Source organism: Cupressus sempervirens, chromosome 4 (genome assembly GCF_028749045.1).
Source record: "Cupressus sempervirens isolate cs-2001-9-10 chromosome 4, ASM2874904v1, whole genome shotgun sequence".
In the NCBI taxonomy this organism is placed as follows: Eukaryota; Viridiplantae; Streptophyta; class Pinopsida; order Cupressales; family Cupressaceae; genus Cupressus; species Cupressus sempervirens.
In genome coordinates, this window is record NC_143121.1 from 81,096,023 (window position 1) to 81,117,799 (window position 21,777).

The following is a 21,777-nucleotide window of genomic DNA, read 5'->3' on the forward strand; positions in this document are numbered from 1 at the left end:
CTCTTACTATACCAGTCAGGGGTGCACATATGCCACTAAAATTCTTAATAAACTTCATGTAAAAACTAACTAGACCATGAAATGATCTTACCTCAGTAGCAAACCTTGGAGTAGGCCATTCCAAGATGGCTTTTACCTTCTCTGGATCCATTTTGAGACCTTTGGGTGATATAACAAACCCCATATAGACTAACTCCCTTTTTGCAAATATACACTTCTTCAAATTAATTAACAATTTCTCTTCCCTTAGCCTTTCAAGGACACTACAAATATGCAGTAAATGTTCTTCCAAAGTCTTGCTGAAAATTAAAATATCATCCAAATAGAAAATAAAAAATTTTCCAAGGAACTTCTTAAGTACCTCATTCATGAGCCACATGAAGGTGCTTGGGGCGTTCGTCAATCCAAAGGGCATGACTAACCACTCATAAAGACCCTCCTTGGTCTTGAAGGCTATTTTCCACTCATCTCCTTCTCAAATCCATATCTGTTGATAGCCACTCTTGAGATCTATCTTTGTGAAGGACTGAGCTCCACTCAAGCAGTCCATAAGATCATCCATCCTTGGCAAAGGAAACTGGTACTTGATGGTTATCCTATTTATAGCTCGAGAATCTATCCACATCCTCCACTCTCCATCCTCCTTTGGTGCAAGTACTGTAGGTACTGCACATGGACTCAGGCTCTCTCGAATCAAGCCCTTCCTCAATAACTCCTGAACCTGTCTATTTAGCTCCTTTGTTTCAGTAGGAGTCATCCTGTGAGCAGCCTTGTTAGGCAAACTAGCTCCTGAAATTAGATCTATCTAATGACTAATTTGCCTTACTGGTGGCAATCCATCTGGAACATTATTAGAGATAATATCTCCAAACTCCCCTAGTAAATCTGAAACTTCAAGTGGTATTTCACTACTACCTTCTTTATCTTTCCTAGGAATCAAAGCATAGCACATATGCTAATTTTTCATGCCATCTAAAAACTTCCTTCCATCAACAAGAAAAATCCTAGCACTGCTACATAACTTTTCACCTTCCTTTTTCATGGGCTTCAATTTGTGGTGAACTCCCTCCTTTGTCAGAGAGTATGTGTTTGCATGCCCATCATGTACTGCATGTCTATCAAACTACCATGGTCTACCCAACAATAGATGGCAAACATCCATCGAAATAACATCATAGAGAACTTCATCATGGTAACTCCCAATTTTGAATTTCACTAAACATTGTTCACTTACCAGGACCTTATGATCATCTTTTACCCAAGCAATCTGATAGGGTTGGGGATGTTTCTCCCTATTGAGCTTTAGCTTAGAGACCATCTCTTCTGATACCAAGTTATCAGTGCTACCACCATCAATGATCACGTCACAACATTTATCCTCACACTTGCATCTAGTATGAAACAAACTCCTTTGTTTTCTTGGTTCAATCTCACCACTTAGTAGGACTCTTTCTTTTACCAAGGTCTCTCCTCTTTCTGCATCCTTTGAATGTGATGATTATGCATCCTCATCCACATGAGCAACCCTAGCTTGGCCCTCAGCTCTCCTATCTATCCTTCCTTGTCATTGAGGGCATTCAAAGGCATGATGACCTTCTTCATTGCAATGGAAATAGGTACCATGAAAGCCTCCTCTTCCTTGTCCATGTCCTCTACCTCTTCCTCTCTGATTTCCAAAGTCTTGATCATGGGAGCAGTTGAAACCCTCATTACTCTGATTCCTGCTAGTACCCACATCTTCATTTTTCTTTTGGATTTCATTATGGCCTCCAAATGATCTACCAGTTCCCCTTCCTCCTTGACCATGCCCTCTTGTCTTCCTTCAAACCTTTTTTTCATCTTCTCTTCAACTCGTAGGCCAATTTGGTATGCCTCTTCAACACTGGTCATTCTTACCAAACTTAATTCCTCCTGGATGCTAGGTCGCAACCCACTGATATAACGAGCAACCTTCTCCTTTATTTTTTTTGCATGCCTCACTCTAATCAAGAGTCGGTAAAATTCCTTTTTATATTCTTGGACTGATCTTCCTGCTTGCTTTAACCCATGCATCTTCTTAAACAAATCAAGCTCATAGTCTACAGGAATGAATTGCTTCTTCAATTTGTCCACCATGCGATCCCATCTTGTGATCTTCTCCTTTCCTCTTTTGTTTCTTTCCAATTGAACCTCTTGACACCAGATTTTGGCATGGCCTTTCAGTTTGGCCTTTGCAAAGTTAACCCTATCTAGGTCCCTGATATCCTCATACTCAAAGTATTCTTCCAGTTCATTGATCCAATCGATCAACTCATCTGGTTTCAGATTTCTTGAAAATACACCCACTTCAATTGTAGGTATTTTCCCAAACTTAGTAATGGCCCTAAAAAGCCTTTCCTCGGTATGATTTAGAACTTCCTTGTCGAATTCCCCTTTTGGTCCCATTTCTTCTTCTTCATTTTCATCCTCACTGTCATCACCTATGGCAACGTTTTCTCCTCTATAGAGCTCCTCTTGCAATGTTTGTACCTGCCTTTGGAGGGCTCTAACCTCCTCAAGATTAATAGCTCTAGCCCTTCTACCACACTCTCTTCATGGAGGCATCTTCTAACTTGAACTCACAACCACACAGTCCTGGTGCAAACTGCCTCATAGTCGGCACTCTGTCTACACACTCAGGAAAACTAGCTCTGATACCACTTGATGGGGACACAACCCAAGAACAGAATAGACACAATAGAAAAGGGAAATTGTATTAACTAAAAAATAAGCTAGTACATTCAATATAGAGACAATAAACTTCAAAACATGCCCTAAGGGCTTACAATAGCATAAATGTGGAGATAATTTCACCTTTTAGTACCTCCTCTCAAACTCCCCTCCGAACTACTTTTTACAATGCTAGGAATCTCCTTAAATAGACCCCAAAGGATAAAGGACTAGGAATACATTCTAGAAAGTGCTAGTAGGCATCCACCAACCAAATAGAAGGCTCTAGTATCTGCATTAGAAGTCGACACAAATCTAGAAGAATCTAAAAATGGTAATCGAACTTTCGGGAGGCATAACTTTTGAACCATAGCTCTGATTGACAAACCGTTTATATTTTTAGAAAGCTCTCGAAGCGCTCTATAGCCCTATGGACCATCTTTACTCATCCCCCATTTTTCAACCCTTTTCAAGGTAATTTAATTCCCCTAACCTAGCTTTGAAGCATTCTTAGGAGGTCTCTAAAACCCAAAAAACTGCAATAACTTTCAAACCGTGGGGCCTTTTGACCTGATTCTTTTTCTAGAATGATCTAAATCAAAATTACATTCATCTGGCCAATTCACACTTTCTAGTTTACCAAAATGATCGCCCAATTACATACTCCTATTTTTTTGGGATTTTCTAGCACACTGATAGTGGAATTGTGAGAGTTGGAACCTTTATTTGACCCAAATGGGTGTCTAAGAATGAAAACACATGAAACAGAAACTAAGTCTAAGTACATTTTTTTTGGTGACAATGTATTGCCCTTATACCTCTAGATGCTCCTGTATCAGAGAGAAGAGAATTGAGATCATTGTGAAGGGGTGAATGATCAAAATGAAGGTTTAAAAAAGATAATTTGCAGAGCATTCTAGGTGACTTTGCAGTGAGAGTCAATTGCATAATCAATTAAGTGAAGAATAAAGTATAGAAGATACAACATTGTCACATCAGATCATGAAGGATCAATTAGAGACTAAATAAAGGTGATTTTTATCAAGCAAGCAAATGCCAACCAGAAGATCTATGTTGAGACATTTTTATAGATGACTTTAGGTAAATCTCCCAGGTAGAGTGGTCCTAACTAGCCCTATTAAATCCTTTAATAGGATCACATTCCAAGTGAGTGACTAGAAGTCCTTTAACTAGGCACACTTTTAATAGTGTGTTGAAATCATCTAACAAGTTGGTACTTAATAGTCTTTATAAGCCTTTAATATGGTAGGCCTTTCACAGGGAAGATCATGTTTCATGGTCAAATCATTGTAACCTTAATTGGCTACACTTTGTTGATGTAGTAGTGAAGATTTGTGGGTGTCATCCCCACCCTAGTTCTACCTTCTCTTTTGGAGGGTTTCTAGGTAATCATATCTAGTGTCAAGTGAGTGTATGCTTAATTGCTTACATATTTTAGATGCATTTTTTTTACATGTTATTTCATTATGTTAATGCATTTGATGTATGAATGGTGAAAGTTTTATTAGTCCAAGTTTAAACTCCTAAATTAGATATATGCTTAGGTTCATGCAAGCACCATTTCTCTCATTATCTATTATAACCAGCTTTCAAAAATATTGGCTCCTTAATTAGATATATGCTTAGGTTCATGCAAGCACCCATATGTCAAGTTTTTGGGCCTCATCTAGGCATTTTTAGGCCTCGAATGATGAGATTCAAGATTTTTATACAGAAATTACACACCAAAAATCTGCAATAAATGTATGAATACTCATGATATGGAATTGAGCTTTAGCTAGTAGGGTGATATATCCAAGATGGATCTCCACCTCTAATGTTAGGATATTTTGATCTTGTATGATTGACTTACTAAAAAGAAAGCCTCTAGAAACAAAAACCCTACAATGAACCAACCCTTATTCAAACAAGAAAAGAAAATATTTTTGGGTGATGCAAGATTTTTTTTTTGTTAGAATAAGAATTATTGTGTTTTGAAAAAATATTGGTATGCTAGGACATGTAAATAATGTAGCAAGATCTAGTGGAGCTGCTAGGTTTGGTTTCTAGAAAAAACCTATGCACCTTAAAAGGTATAATCAAATAGTTTTTGATGATATCCCTAGGTACCCCAATGTAATCCCAAATTAACTAAAGGGTAAATATAATAATTTCTATTGTAACTATTAGCATGAATGTTGATGGTATTAATTTGGGAAGTATCCCAAGCATTGGAGATCATGTGGTAGTATTCACATGTTGCATTCATGACTATGGTTTTCATTGATGTCAACCTAGAAGTAATTCTATGAAGACTAGAAGAATAGAAGAAAAAGATCATGATCATATGGATATATGTTTGACAATAAGGTGATGTAAAGTTAAGGACATCTTTCACATTGTGTCTTGATGACAAGGTCAAGTTTGCATAACTTAAGTTGAAGAGATACAAAAGTTATAAGTGATTTATAGATAGAAGAACAAAAATAGAGTACTTGTAAAGAAGTTTAGAGTAATTCCATTATATCTTCTAGCATAGATATAATTTAAATATGTAAAGTTATACAGTGGTAGAAGGTAGTCTGATGATGATTTATATAAGTGCACAAGCCTTGAAGTTGCACATGTAAAGAATTACAAAGATTGTTAGCTAAAAGTGCTATTGTAATTGAAAAATTATTAATTATCTTATTATGGTACTATTATAATTAATTAGGTAAGCCTCAAGGCTAACTCAAGTAATTTTTGCGAGGACTTGGTATAAATTAAAGTGTTTTCCTTTTTTAAAGTTAGTGTGTGAAATGTGAAGTGTTCAAGAAAGTGAAAACAAGAGAAGAGTATTTGATAAATGAAAGTAAGTGATCCAAGGGATTATTTAATGTGAAGTTTTTGATTTGGTATTGATATTAGGAGAAGTCTAGTTGATAGGACCAAGAAAGAAGAAGGAGTAGTATAGTTTAATTCTATTATTATGCAAGAAATAATACAAAGATCCTTTTGACAATGGGTTCATCGGTCTTACCCTTGAAATTGTTTGGACTATGGGTCCATTTACCTTCTACAACTCCTAATAGGGACTTATATGTACTCAATATTTTTATAGAATCCAAATAGGCTCTATCCTCTGGTAAGAAATATTTATATTAATCTTGTGGGTACCATCCCTACTAGGGTTTCCCTAGTTAACATATGTAGTTTTATTGTGCGTGACTATATTTTTGTCATTTCTAATTATATTGATCATATACTTAATGTTTAATAAGGTTTATAATCATGATAATAGTTGGATAAGTAATTCACTACCCTGTAAGTTATATTGGTGGACTATAATATTATAACTAATGTAGTCGCAAATGAACTAAGAGATAAAAGCCAATAATTTCACTAGTAACAACTTTATAAGAGGTGAAGATCACCTAAGGTCCTTTGTTGACATGTTGAAAGATTATGGAGTTTAATATGAAGATATACTCATGATATTATTTATTCAATCTCTCACTAATAATAAAAGAGATTGGTTTAGAAGACTCTTTGTTAAAATAAATTTCTCATGTGATGATTTTGAAAAATATTTAAAGGAGCAGTATCTTGACAAAATAAATTTAAGTGTCATGTTTAATGAGTTTAATAACATAAAGAAGAAGAATTATGAATCAAGTATTGATTTTAACATCATATTCGAAAAGGAGATGCACAAACTCTTCCACGTCATGAGGATGGAGGAAAATATTTTCCTCTACCACTTATTTCAATACATTTGATTATAAGGTGGTATACTTAATAATAGATAAGAATCCTCAAAATTTGATGGATACATTAAGAATTTTTTTGAACATAGACAAAAATAGGAGAGCATCAAAAAATCTAGCTAGAAGAGATGACCCTAAATTATTTATTGCTAGATACAATAACAGAAACAATAGAAATGATAAGGGTGTAGGGGGTAAGAATCTTGATAAAGGTAAACTAGATAAAGTTTTGAATGCTACAAAATATTTGAAACCATTCAATGGAAGTGATGGAAAAGGATATAATTTTGATGGACCTCAACACAAAATATTCAATTGGAAAATAGGTTGTAGAATTTTCCATACTATAATCACTAGAGGGATGGAAAAGTTATGCCTCCTCTTATGAAAAACTTAGTTTTGATCCATTGCAAAGGAAGTCTATTAATATTTCTAGAGATATAACTTGGCGTATGGTGCATTAGGTACCTTGATTTTCATAATATTATAGAGTTTCGATGTGAATCACTACTAATGAAGAAGATAACCTAGAGGAAGAATATGATGAAAATAACATTTATAGTATTGGTTATAGTATTACCAAGTCTTATTTTGGAGATATGATGCAACAGATTAGGACGCTAATGATGTTAATGTGAAAATAGAGAAATAATCATGATGTTTTCCATCTTTAAGTTTTCTATGCTAATGAGAATCTAGATAATGTAGTTTCTAATGAAAAATCTATCAAGGACCCTACAATTCTGAGAAGACCATCCAGAGAAGAAATTGATATAATTACTATAGGAATGGTTTCTCAAGTCAAGAGTAATTACCATCTAATGAATATAATCATAAATGAAAAATTTGATACTCCTACTAGTATTTTTGTCAAGTGACCAAATATAAAAACACTTGCTGCAAATAAACCTAGTGACAATATTGTTGTAAAGGTCAAAGATATGAAGGGAAATAAGTGAGAACCCAAGAAGTCTCAAGTCATGGAGGCCCCTAAAGTACAATACAATGTAAAGAAAAAGAAGCTTAAGAAAGTTGATATTCCAAATACAAAAATAGAATTAGCTAGAGCATTAGATATACCTAAAAATAAGGATGAGACAAACAAACAAAAGATTTAGAAATTCAATTTCCTTCTTATGGTCCAATTGATATGATTTCATTATTGTCCAAAATCACTATATAAGTTACCTTAGCGAAAAATTTATAAATTGAATAACATAAGAAAAAAGCTCTAGCATTAGTCAGTACAATCAATGATAAAAAATTCCATCCTATTAATTTGTGTACTAATCATACATAGGATTCTAGGAAAGCCAATGAAAATGAATGGGTAGTTTCTTAGATTCCACAAATGTAACTTGATAGGTCGGCCAATGCATATGTAGATAACATTGATCAATTTTATCTTAGTGTTATAGTAAATGGTAGAATTGTGGAACATGCATGACTGATTTAGGAGCATCAACCACTATTATGTCCTATATGGTTATTGAGTCACTAGGTATCAAAGTAGATGCCACTCAAGGAAGATAATATGCTTTGGATTCAAGGGATATTATTGTTATTGGGCCTATCAAATATTTTCCTTATAGAATTGAAGCCTACCCTAAAAGAGATTTGACCATGTGTGTATTAGTTATTGACATTCTTCATCATTATTATATGTTTTTAGATTATGGTAAAAATAGGTTTTGAAGGGACCCTGAAACCCTTTAACAAAAATGGAAGAGATATAACTATATTGGAGTATAACTATAAGATTATATGTCACTAACAACAAATTGGAGTATAACTGTAGGGGATAGTATACAATTTTAGTTTTCTTTTACAATATTCCATATTGATAATTTGTTTGTGAAGCTAGAAAGAGAGCCCAAAGTACCACATATGATAGTAAAAACCATATACAAATAAGTCTTCTTTTTTTGGGGATATTGATGTAAAATCATTTAGAACTGAGTTGACATTATGGAAAATGAAGTTGTACTTGCACAATTGACTATACATATGAGTAAGGTTTCTAAAGAAGGAGACTTATGGAATATGTTATTTAATAGTGAAAAAACTAAGGATAAAATGTTTACATGTTTTAGGGGACTCTAAGTTAGTCGTATCATATTTCAAATCCTATTATGCATTAAAAATAATAGACATAAACAATACATAAGTGTAGTGTGGAATGGGATTCAAATCCTTGATGCTCTTCATATATTATGAATGGATAAGTGAAATAAAGATATGAAATACTTCCTTATAAATGTAGCTATAAAATTTAATGATATGACTTCTATAGGGGTATCTAGAGTTGAATTTTAGAACAAACCTTCTATACCTAATATTGTTTCAAGAGTAGACATATTTTTAAAGATGATTCAAACATCCTCAAGTTCCTAAATTAAAAAAATAAGTATCATGGTTAGGAAATATATTGTGGTCTATCAGATGAAACTATTCATGGGAAGGACACCATTTTTGGAAATGAAGTGATTTGGATAAAGATTAACAAAGTCCCTAAGGGGTTTGTTGTCTTAGAAAGTATTTTTTATAACCAACATAGGGTTATTACCTTCTATGAGAAAGGATTTGATTGATTTTCCTTGTGGGATAAAATACTAAAAAATATGTTGTAGAATTATGTCAAAAGTTATTTTATTCTTGGACTTAGGCTATAATTTGTTAGGTGGACAAAACCTAGAAATCATTTGAAGATCTATTAGGGGTGAACTAGATCATCATGGGCTTAATGGATTATTTGGGGTGCACTTTTACCTTAATAGACAGTGTGTGATATTGATTATAATTTTTCAATTGTTTAGAGATCCAATGAAGGTATCCAAATTAGTAACATATTTATTAATGAGAGATACAAAGCATGGGCTGGCCTTGTTCAAACCCCAATTTAGGAATTAGCCTTGAATTGAATTAAAGGGAGGATTCTAGCAAGTAGTAGTGATATATACACTATTAATGAATATAAATACATGAATACTCTCTTTGATTTGGAATGTAATAATGTATGTATATGTAGTATCTTTAACTCAACTTGAAAACTCCTTAAATTTGACATCAAAGTAAAACCAAAACCTTCATGAGTGTATGTGCCTGAAATATGTCGTGTATATTGAATATAGATCTTGAAAGAATGGATATAGAATATTTAATAAAATATATTTAATGTATTATGGGATACCTTTAATGTTGAACATGTAACGGAAAATCTATCTTAAACTCCTTCAATGACTTGAATGTTTAAATCCTTCATTAACAATAGAGAAATTACTTGAATGCCTTAATAATGCTTTGACAACTTGAGAGGTTTTATTCTTGTACTTGAATCTGTGAATGCATGATGTGAAATTTAGGAAGTGGAAGGGTTTTTATATAGTTCAAAATTAACTGCCTCTTATAAGTCAACATACCTATGATTTAACACCCTAAAGGTATTGGACATGCATCCCAAAGAGGAGACCCAAGATAGGTCTCAATCAGTGGTGTACTATAGCCCTAATTATCCCATTATGGGTAGAATGGGTTCCTGATTAGTTAGGGTCACTTTCTGACCCTAATAATAAGTTTGAGGAACCTATGGGATCCCTTTGAGACACCAAAATAGCTTCTAGATATTTGAAATTAGGTATAGAGTCCAAGATATAGTTGTTAAAGTGTAAGATAATATTCCAAGTGGATAGATGAAATGAAGACAACACCTATGGGATACATCCTACCTCAATGATAATCCCATGAAAGTAGGATATTTAAAGAGGATCTATTAGCTTTTACCCAAATTCCACTAAGGAGAAAGGACAAAAAAGTGAATGATTGACAGACATAAATGGATTATTAGCTCACATTAAATGGGTAATAAAACCTCATTAAATTGGAGTGTCTGATTTAAGATGGTATATTTAACCCCCAAATTAGTAAAACTCTAGGTCAACCCATACTTTCAATAAAGTAGAGAGAAGAAGAAGTCGAGAAGAATATGAGAAATTGCAATGATATAGAACATCACATAGTCAAAGAGAACAAGCCTACAAACCATGGTTCTTGTCTCCATCCATACACAAGGGTTCAAAGAAAAACAAAGGAAAAGAAAAAGGAAAAATATATAGACATAACAAAGGGGTTAGTGCTAAAAATAAACCCAAATCAACCATTGAGAGAGACCTTAGATGAAGAAACATTTGACTCACAAATATCAATTTTCATAAGTTATTAAAAGAGAATAAGTTATGACATAAGAAATGTAAGAGAAACAACATTAATAAACATAGTTTCTAGATCTATCTATACTAGCATGAAAGTAAAAAGAGAAATATGTTAGAATCTCAAAAGATTAATAACCCATAAAACTAGTGCAAAGAATAAATATCTAAACTATGAATGCAAATGATACAAAATCAAAATAGCAACATAAAGTTAGTCTCCAAGAGAGTGATGCAAATACTAGAAGTAAAATAGTATTACGAGGATGCAAAAACAAGAGATACAAAAACAAGCTAGGTAGCATGCTTATATAGGCTAGGAAGAGGGAGGAGGTGGCAACACCGACCAATGAGGAGTAACCATCTATTGAAATAAAGATAAAAAAGTATCTTCCCAAGATAGCTAATGGATGCTCACATGTAGGAAGGTGACACCTCACAACCATTCACCTAATAAGACATGCTTTGTTAACCTAAGTGAGATTATTAAAAGTGTAGGAAAAACCTAGCAATATAGGGAAAAATAAATAACCTACTAGGAAATAAAAAAAATACACTAATAGCCCACCATAAGAAAAGCTTAGGTGGATTTATAAATGGGTCTTGGCAAGTCAAACCTGATGAGGTTCCCATGCAAATAAGATTCCCTCAAAAGAGAGAGAAAATAGACCCTCCAAAAAAGGTCAAGACTCCAAGTGAGAGGAAGAGGCTCCCCCAAAAGATGAAGCTTCCCACACCCCTAGAAAAGCTCACAAATGAAGGAAATTTATCTTAGTGAAGGGTTTGGTGAAGATATCAGCAACTTGCTCGAAAGTTGGACAATAGTGAAGGTCAATTTTGTGACCGTGGATGAGCTCTCAAATCTAGTCCATGTGGACCTTTATGTGTTTGGTCTACTGATGATGAACCACATTCCATGAGATTTGAATGGCACTCTGGTTTTCATAAAATATGACTGATGACTATCTAATCAAGATACTAAACTTAGTGAAAAGATGTTAAAGCCAAATGGCCTTAGTGGCAGCATTTACAGCCCCTCAATATTCAACCTCAGTAGGAGATAGAGAAATAGCAAACTTCTTTTTACTTTACCAACAAAGAGAACCTAAACCAAGTGAGGAGTTGTACATTGAAGTAGACTTGCGATCTTGAGAATCCCCTGCCCAATCTAAATCTATGTATCCCACCAAATCAAGCTCAATACCTACTACATAGTGAATCCCACAACTATGAGAACCTTGAATGTAGTGAAGGATCTACTTGGGTACTTTCTAGTACAACTCATGGGGCTCCTACATGAATCAAGAGACCATGCCTACAATATATGAGATGTCAAATCTCATATGAGTCAAATAAATGAGATTCCCAACAAGTTGGTGGTACAAAGTGCCATCAACAAGTGGAGAAGAACACTAAGCCCCAAGTTTAACTCCATAAAGGAAGGGAGTTGGAGCAAGCTTACAGTTAGCCATATGAAACCTCGAGAATAAATTTAGAGCATACTTGGACTATGTGATGGTGATCCTAGAAGGAGACTAAAAGATCTCAATCCCCAAAAAGTAATGCAACAAGACTAATTTTGTCATCAAAAAACTATCCTGAAGGGCCACTTTGACAACCTTAATTGTGGGTGAAGAACTTTCTATGATCAACAAGTCATTAACATACAAAACCAAAAATAGAAGTGAATCACCCTATTGCAAAGTGTAGACATTAGGATCAAAATGGCACCAGGTGAACCCAACTAATAGAAGGAAGGAATCTATCTTGGCATACCAGTCCCAAGGAGCCTATTTGAGGCCATAGAGAGACTTCCAAAGATGGCACAAAAGTGAAGAATCCTGAAGGAATCCTTGTGGCTACTCCATGTAGATCTCCTCATGAAGGTCACCGTGAAAAAAAGCACTCTTCACATCCATCTAATGTACTTCCCAATGATTAGCTATAGCAATGGTAAGAACAAGTCGAATGGAATTTATTCAATCAACTGGTGCAAAAGTCTTAGATTAGTTAATCCTAGAAACCTCAAAGAATCCTTTGGTGACCAAGCAAGCCTTGTGTTTGTCAACTGACCCATCTACTACAATTTTTTTTTGATAGATCCATTTACATCGAACAAGTTTTCTTCCCTTAAGAAGAGGGACAAGATCCCAAGTGTGGCTCCTCATCAAGGAACTATACTCTTCCTGCATAGTTGTATCACACTTTTGAATACTAGAAGCCTAATGAAAGGACTATGGACTAAGATAGTAGCAATGAAGACATGTGGAGCATCCTAGAATTATGAATGATTTTTCCTGGTGTTTGATGGATCCCCAACCAAATCACTTGTGGACTGTAAGGTTTGTCTAGCCCAAAGTGGACTAGAAGATGGAGAATCTGGTAGGGAATCATTAACCTCTAAATGATGGCTAGGAGAGGAAGGAGGTGAGTTCTTTGAATTACTCTCTACATCAAAAGTGGATGTAGAAGACTATACAAGTGAATCTCACTCATTAGAAGATCTATCATGTATTCCAAGTGACTCCAATGTCAAAGTAGAAGGAGTTCGAGAAGTGATAGAAAGTGATCTTGAAGATCCCACCTCATAATGAATACTCCTCTCAATGAATAACTCATGTGTAGTAGGGTGCAGCAACCGATAACCCTTCAAATCATCAGGATAACCTACAAATATGCAAGGTTTTCTTTATGGATCCAAGCCCTTACATTTCTCTACAGGAATGTGGGCCTGTGCAAGAGAGCCAAAAACTTGAAAGTGCTTAACTAATGATTTTTTACCACTCCAAGATTTAAAAGGAGTAACTCCCTTCAAGGCTTGGTGAGGAAAAAGGTTTTGGATATAAAAAGCACAATTAATGGCCTCTGCCCAATATTTGTGTGCAAGAGATCTAGAGTAAATCATAGAGTTTTCCATTTCCTTCAAGGATCTATTATTCCATTTTGAAACATCATTCTACAAAGGATTTTATGGAACTAAATGCTATAAATCAATCCCCTTTGAAGTGAAAAATCCTTCAAACCGATGGTTGACATACTCACCACCTTGGAAAACACTACCTAAGAACTGAACCAAACGCAACCCTATGACCATGTTGTATTGGTTGAGCTGATGCAAATAGAAAAAGTTTAGATGGCCAAACTTCTCATGCCATAATTTACTCAAATAATAAGAGTGAGTGAGAAAAACAAACGAAGGAGGATCAAGAACAAAGTGAGAAAATAGATAGAGTCATGACTAATGATCTACTCTCCCAATTGCAACTATAGAATCATTGTGCAACTCATGTATCTCCACAAAATTAGGTGTGAACTCAATTCACTTGCCTGAACCTATGTGAGTGATCTAGTATATAGATAGGAGATTAGTTGATAATGAGGGTACACAAAGAACATCATGGAATGTGCCAACCCCCACATCAATAGAGCCTCTCTCACACACCTCAATAGAAGTGTCATCACCCATCAAAATAGAAGGCATAGTGCATGACTCTAAGGATGCAAGTTCTTTCTTAGATGAATCCATGTCGTGCAAACCACCCAAATCAAGAACCCAAGTGGATGGTGAGGAAGCAATTGCAACAAGAGCCTTGCCCTTTCCTTTCCCCTTGTTGTTTCTTTCGCTTTGTTAGACCCTTCATAAGAACTTTGTTTGATAGACTTAGGAACACTAATGTTATTCTTCTGAAGAAAGTATGTCAAGTGATCAATTTGTTTCTTCAAACATTTATGTTCATCATGACTAGGACTTTTACAATAGGTACATTTGACCTTTTTTTTCTTAGGCTTATTTCCCTTGGAGGATGGGATACCAGTTACTGATCCTTCTTTTCCTCACTATTTTTTTTTTTTCATCCTTACTATTGTTGTTACTACTTTTTTCTTTTTTTTTCTTTTTTGCCTTGGTTTGTAGCCAAGGCATGTGACTTACAGGACTTAAGAGTGCCAATCTAGATTACCTTATCCTATTCTCAAGTGATATTGATAGAAAAATCATCTAAAGATGGCATGGTGAATTGAGTACCAAGTGCATCCTTAGTAGCATAGAAGGTAGAGACAAACATAAAATAATCTGAACTTAGCTTAGAGAGAATACTAAGAATTAGTTGTTCATCTTCTTTTTCAATTCAAAATTATTTTAAGTCTAGCCTTAGTGATTTCAATTTGGTGAAGAAATCCTAGATTGTGTTGAAATTTCCTAGACCTAAAATAATTAGTTCATTTTCTAACATATGACTCCTCATTGAATCTTGTGTGCCAAATAGTGTTTCTAGATTTGTCCATATTTCATTTGGTGTATCCAAAGACTCAATGTGAAATACCAAGTTAGGACAAATAGAAAAACACAATGTTTCATATTCCTCATCACATTTGTTAAATTACTTAGACTTATCTTCATCTTTATCAGGTTCAGTTTCAAGTCCCATTGTTATCCTATTTAATCCATCTTTCCTTAAGTGAATTGTCATGCGTAATTTTTACTCAAAGTAATTGTATGGATTTAGGATTGGCATATTTTTTTGATCCATGATGAAGAAATGTAGAGAAGAAATGCTAAAAAAAAGAGGACCCAGCCACAAAAATGCCCCCCCTTTTACCCAATCACAAAACTCCCCCCCCAAAAAAAAAAAAAGAAATATGATTTGGCACTTTATTTTAGTGCATTTACAACTACCACTAGAAATAAATAGTTAGTGGTCTTGATTTCAATGCATTAAAAATCCTCATGAAGAGCATATGCTAAAGTAAAACTTAGGCACAATAATCAAGGAAATAAATAGCACCACTACAATCTACTCAAAAAATCATGCACTTTCAAAAAAAGAATCGCCTCAATATGAGGTCTTATGAGATAGTTATGGTCCTCTAAAGTTTCCAAAATGTAAACTATGCATAGTCATGATAGAGAATCTGCAATTTTTAAAACCTTTATGCATTAAAATCATAAAATAATTGCACTAGTTGATAGAGCACAAAAAAATAGCCAATGTCATAACAAGAATCATTGAAATCAGACTCCATATGAGCAAGAATGAGGCATTTGAAAACTATGTTCAAATTAGTGACTGCCAATGGAGATGGGTAGGGCTGTAGATTTCCACACTCAATTTTGCAAAATATATAGATTGCATGCAAAATCTAAAAGATACCTAGATGGTTTTTTGGGGCATCGAAAAAAACCCAAAAAACATTTTTCTTTTCGATGTATAGAAGATGTAGCTATAGCGTAAATTAGATGCCTTTAACAACAAAAAATGGCCCCAACAACCAAAAAATGACCCTAGAAACCAAAAGACATCATGAAAAGATTGAATCAGGTAGCTAAGTCAATAAATGACATGTGGAACCTGCAATATTGATTGAAAACACCAAATATGCTAGTTGGTTGTTAGACTTGAGATTGAAACCTTAGTTTTGCAACTTGTATAATGATCTCTGATCTCAGTGAAATGAAAGCCAAATCTGAATTTCTCAAGCCTACTGGATGCATTTGAACAACTAGAAATGTTGCTAGTATCACTAGATATGTTGCAATCACTCAGAGATTAAAAATGTTTTTGTCAAACTTTTTTGATTCTCAAGATCATCAGAAGATGCGAGAGAAAAGCATATTGGGTTTTTCAAAAAATTACAATAAGATTTATTAGGCCCCCCTGAATTTCTCAAATAAGAAAATTAAAATCTACTCTTGCACATAGAAAAGCTCTGATACCCTGTTAGAATATGAAAAGATTAATAACCTAGAAAACTAGTGCAAAGAATAAATATATAAACTATTAATGCAAATGATACAAAATCAAAATAGCAACATAGAGTTAGTCTCCAAGAGAGTAATGCAAATGCTAGAAGAAAAATAACATTAAGAAGATGCAAAAATAAGAGATATTAAAACAAGCCAAGTAGTATGCTTATATAGCCTAGGAGGAGGGAGGAGGTGGCAACACCGACCAATGAGGAGCAACCATCTATCAGACTAAAGACAACAAAGTATCTTCCCAAGATAGCTAATGGATGATCACATGTAGGAAGGTGACACCTGAAAACCATTCACCTAATAAGACATGCTTTATTAACCTAAGCAAGATTATTAAAAGTGTAAGAAAAACCTCACAATATAGGGAAAAAGAAATAACCTACTAGGAAATAAAAAAATTACACTAACAAAATAAGGGAGAGAGAAATTTATTACCTTTCTCAATAGAGTGCCCACCCCAATGTGAATCACTAAATGAGATATTGATAAAGATGACATGTAATGATATAACAAGGTTGTAACCCAATATTAAATCCACTAAAGTTCCATGCATAGATCAACATCTAGTGAATCACCATAGCATGGTCATGTGTAAAGGGATGCCTTACTTGTGTATGGAACTTAGCATGTTGTATTTGAATGTATTAGCTATATTGGGACTTAGCAAGTTGTTATGCATTAAACCCAAATATAAGATTTGGCATATATGTCTCTGGATGCATTACCCATTAATGAGATTTAGCAAGTTTGTCTATGTTACTCATTATGTGATTAAACATATATTTTTATGCATTAAAAAAGGAGATGAAGTAACAATGTACAAATTTGAGAGTGTCATAGAAAGAATACCTAGCACCAAAGGATAAAGTACTCTAAGACATTCTCATAATAAATATTTGTTAACCAATGAGAGAAATACTGTGTACATGGAGGGTATATGAATTCCCCCCTACTTATCGTATCTAGATACTAGAAATAGGAAGGAAGAGAAAGATGTTATATACTTGACACAACAAGATGATATCCTTTAAGATAAAATGTGGATTACATTCATAGCTAAGAGTCATGACTCTTACAATCAACGAACATAAACAATTGTTTAAAGTATATATCACTTATAGAAATATTTTCCTCAAAAGGGAGAAATCTTAATAACAAGAGGTCCACCTAAGAGGATTGCTTGATTTAAATAAAATATCCAAGAAGGGAAGAAGAATAAGAATACACCCATTTAGTTCCCGATGCATATAGGTGAAATAGGGATCCTTAGATGAAAGATAACAATCTCTAAACAATCAAAAGTGTACATAATGGACATAGCTTTACTTCACAAAGAAGAGGTGATGATTTGTGACATGTACGTCTTGCAAAAGAGAGAATCCATAGTGAAGAAATAGTTTTTTTATTAAGAAAAGAACAACATCACATAATAAACAAGTTCCAAGTAATCTTAAACAATGTAAATTTGTAGAAAGAAAGATAAATAATGTACAAATATTTTTTCCACCAAGTATGAGACAAGAAAAAATATCTATAATAAATTATATAAAAAAATCTTGAATAACATAAGAATAAGTCATAAGAAAAAATTGATAGTCATAAACAAAATGCAAACAGTTGATATCTAACAAGATACATACAATATTACACTATAGAGGAGGAATCAAGTCTACAAAATAGCACAATGATAGAAAAGAATACAATAGATGAAAGGAATGTATAGAAGATCATTATATGAGAAAATTTATGATCAAGGATATTAATGATACTTTGCTAATAAAAAATATATGATTACACATGTAATATAGGAAAATATACCTTTAGATGAAAATATTCCATAAAATAAAATCCATTTATAGGAAACTAAAGGAATGATGCCATTGCAACATCTAAAGAACATATTATAAAGAAACATGGTGAAGAAAGAGATCTATATTCATGTAAGTTGAAGATATGTAACCAATAGAGATAACACACTAGGAAAATATAGAATATTAGTCACAAGAAAACTTCTTTTTCCACATGAGATTTTAAAAAATGATCATATATAGGAAGAAGAAGGAATTTTTAAGAAAGAAAAGAAGGAATAATATTTTGGTAGTGAGAAGGAACAATATAAAGAGACCTATTGAGAGATTCATAGGACAAATTATACAAGATAATAGGAAATCTACTCCAATAGGTGAGAGATAAGACTAAGTGAAGTTTTGTAGAAATTGTAACAACTCAAACTGATGTAGGAGCATCATAGGCATAGGAGCAATCTTGTATCACCCAAAAATATTTCCTTTTAGTTGTTTTAATAATGGTTGTCTTAATGCAAAATTGTTATCTATGAAGGATTGCTACTAAGTCATTCATACGAGCTTAGAATGTTCTAATTTTAGACGTGAAGGTTAATTTTAGATATATCAACTTTTTAGTGGAGTTTCATGTATTTTTGAAGTTATTGCAGATTTTTGATGTGTAATTTCAGTAAAAAAACTTTAGGCTCAGTTTTAAAGGCCTTAGAGGCCCTAGTTGTGGTCTAAAAACTTGATGGATGGGCACTAGCATATATTTTAAGCCTATAGATAAGGAGATAAGGTTTCCAAAAAGTGGTTATAATAGTCAATTGAAGCAATGGTTCAAAAGTTATGGCCTTCAAAACTTGGGATACCCAAAATTTCTAAAATAAATGCCAGAGTTAAATTTGGCCAACTATATATGTATTGTTAGGGTTTGTCAGACCTAGGTATTAGGATTGAGTGTTTAGAACCTTCTCGGGTGACACAAAATTGCCTATTTAAGAAAGGTTTGAACATTGTCTAGGGTAGCTCTAGGTGATAGTTCATAGCTTTGTCTTGCAAATTACTATAATGAAGGTGCGAATGTGGGTTAGCATATTCTAATTGTGAATTTGGTAATTCCACATTTGTAGTGATAATAAGAAGCCCATATTTTGTTCTCACAAAGTGTTGTTGTTTGTTTCTTTCTATTATGTGTTTTTCGTATTAAGGGAAGCAACCTTCATCTAGTGAGCACCTTTAATCAAGTGGTATCAGAGATGGAGTTCTTGACTATGTGGATAGATTGTTGACTATAAGACCATTCACACTAGGGCTGGAGTTTGGACTAAATATGTAGACAAATCCCTAATTGTGAGGCAAGTTGTGCTAGGGTTTTAATAGAAGTGCAAAAATGTCTCCATAAAGAGAGCATGGTGGAAGAGATGTACATATTATAACTAAGGGTTTTAAAGCTCTCTAAAGATAAATGCAACCATTTCAAGAAAAAATGTGTAGAGGAATAAAGCTTTTCATAATAGATGAAAGTGAGGATGAGGACAAAGAAGAAAATGTTGAAGTAGTGGTAGTTCTAAACTAGGAGGAAGACAAGACTTTTAAGGCCATCTCCAAGATTGGAAAAATACCTATGTTTGAGGTTCTCACATTTTTGAGAAATCTTAACCCATAGGGGTTGATGAATTGGATTAATGAATTGGAGGAGTACTTTGAGTATGAAGGTATTGAGGATCCTCATAGGGTCAAGTTTGCAAAGGTGAAACCGAAGGATGTGGAAAGATCTAGTTTCAAGAGATTCAGTTTGAGTGAAATAGAAGAGGAAAGGAAGAAATCACTAGATGGGATTTGATGATAGCTAAAATGAAGAAAAAATTCATCCATATAGATTATGAGCTTGATCTACTAAATAAAATGAAAGGTTAAAACAAGTAGGAAGATCTGTTCAAGAGTATATCAAAGAGTTCTACCAAGTTCTCATTAGAACTAGTCACACAAAATTTATAAGGAGAAAGTGTCTTAGTATCTTAATGGGTTAAGGATAAGAATTCAAGAGGATATGAGTCTTGTATCTACTTTTCCTAAGAGTAGAAGAGAAGCTAAGAAAAATTTTTGATAACAAGAGCAGTGGCAGAGCTCGCAGTGGAAGTGCTTGTAGATGATCTTATAGAGTTCAAAATGATGATCAGAAGAGCAAGGATAAGGCTAGAAGTAGTAGTCATAACTATAGGGGAAACAATTCTAATCTTTTCCATGACCAAAATAATTGAGATCAAAGAGGGAGAGGAAGAGGGCAAGGATCTAGAAGAGGAGGTTTTCATGGAAAATGCATCTACTATAGAGAAAAAGGGAGTGTAGATTTTGAATGGTTCTAGCACCAAGGAAGGATAGATTGAAGAAAATAATTTTAGAAATAATAGTCGACCAAGATAACTGAGAGGGGGGGTGAATTAGTTATCCGCAAATTAAAACATTTATCTTCCTTAAATAAACTGAACCATCCAACCAAAGTAAACAACAACCATATAAAGATGGACATAAATAATTACACCAAATTATTTGACCAGGGAAACTCTCAATCAAAGGGAAAACCTTGGTGCGAATGATTCCCAAAAGATGATGTACTAATATAAATGTTCCTTGTTAGAGGATGGCCATGTTAGGAGTCTATTACAACATTTAGTACACATGATTCTTTGTTAGGAGACTTTGAATCCATGTTATGAGATTCCAAACTTTTTAGGAGTTATGATAACCCTGCTAGGAGTTGTAAAACAATGTATGCAAGATGAGCCCACTACCTAAACATGCAATTTCAACTGTGTAGGAAGAGCTCACTACTCAAACATGCAATTTAATATTATGCTATTTTTTCTTTTTCTCTATCAACTAAATGAATCACTATCAAACCTTGTAGACTAGGTCATGAACCTCAAATCCAAATATCAAACCTCAAATCACTCAACAAAACCTCAGCAACAAAGTTTCCTTCAATTATACACTACTTTTCTCAACTTCGCATTCCACTCTTACTACTTCTTATCATTAATAGTAAAACCATACCATGATAAAGTAAAATTTCCTTCCTTTATATGAAGTCCATAAAAAAATTCCCTAAGTTTTTTATTAGATCTTAGCAATGTTATACTTAGTGATATCATTAATCTTCTTCCTTGAAACTTGAATAAATTTCCATACACATGTCATCATGATGAGAGAACCTAGCCATGTCATCATCAACATGTCTTCTTCATATCCTCAATTTTGATTCTCAGAATAACAATTTTACAAAGAGATATAACAAGTTTACCAGAACATACCTCTATAAACTCTATCTTCAAATACACATAACCAAAAATTACATAACTCTTCTAGAGTTATGATTTTTTCTTTTGACTTTAACTACATATACGAGATACTCAAAATTATCTCCCATAACCTCAAATAGTTAGAATACTCAACTAGCCATCTATACCAACTTCATCTTTTGACTATTCTTCTATTAGATACCACAAAAAATTGCTATGTTTACATCAATGAGAAATTTAGTCATGAGTGTAACATACCATGATAGTAACATATCTACAATAATATTGCAT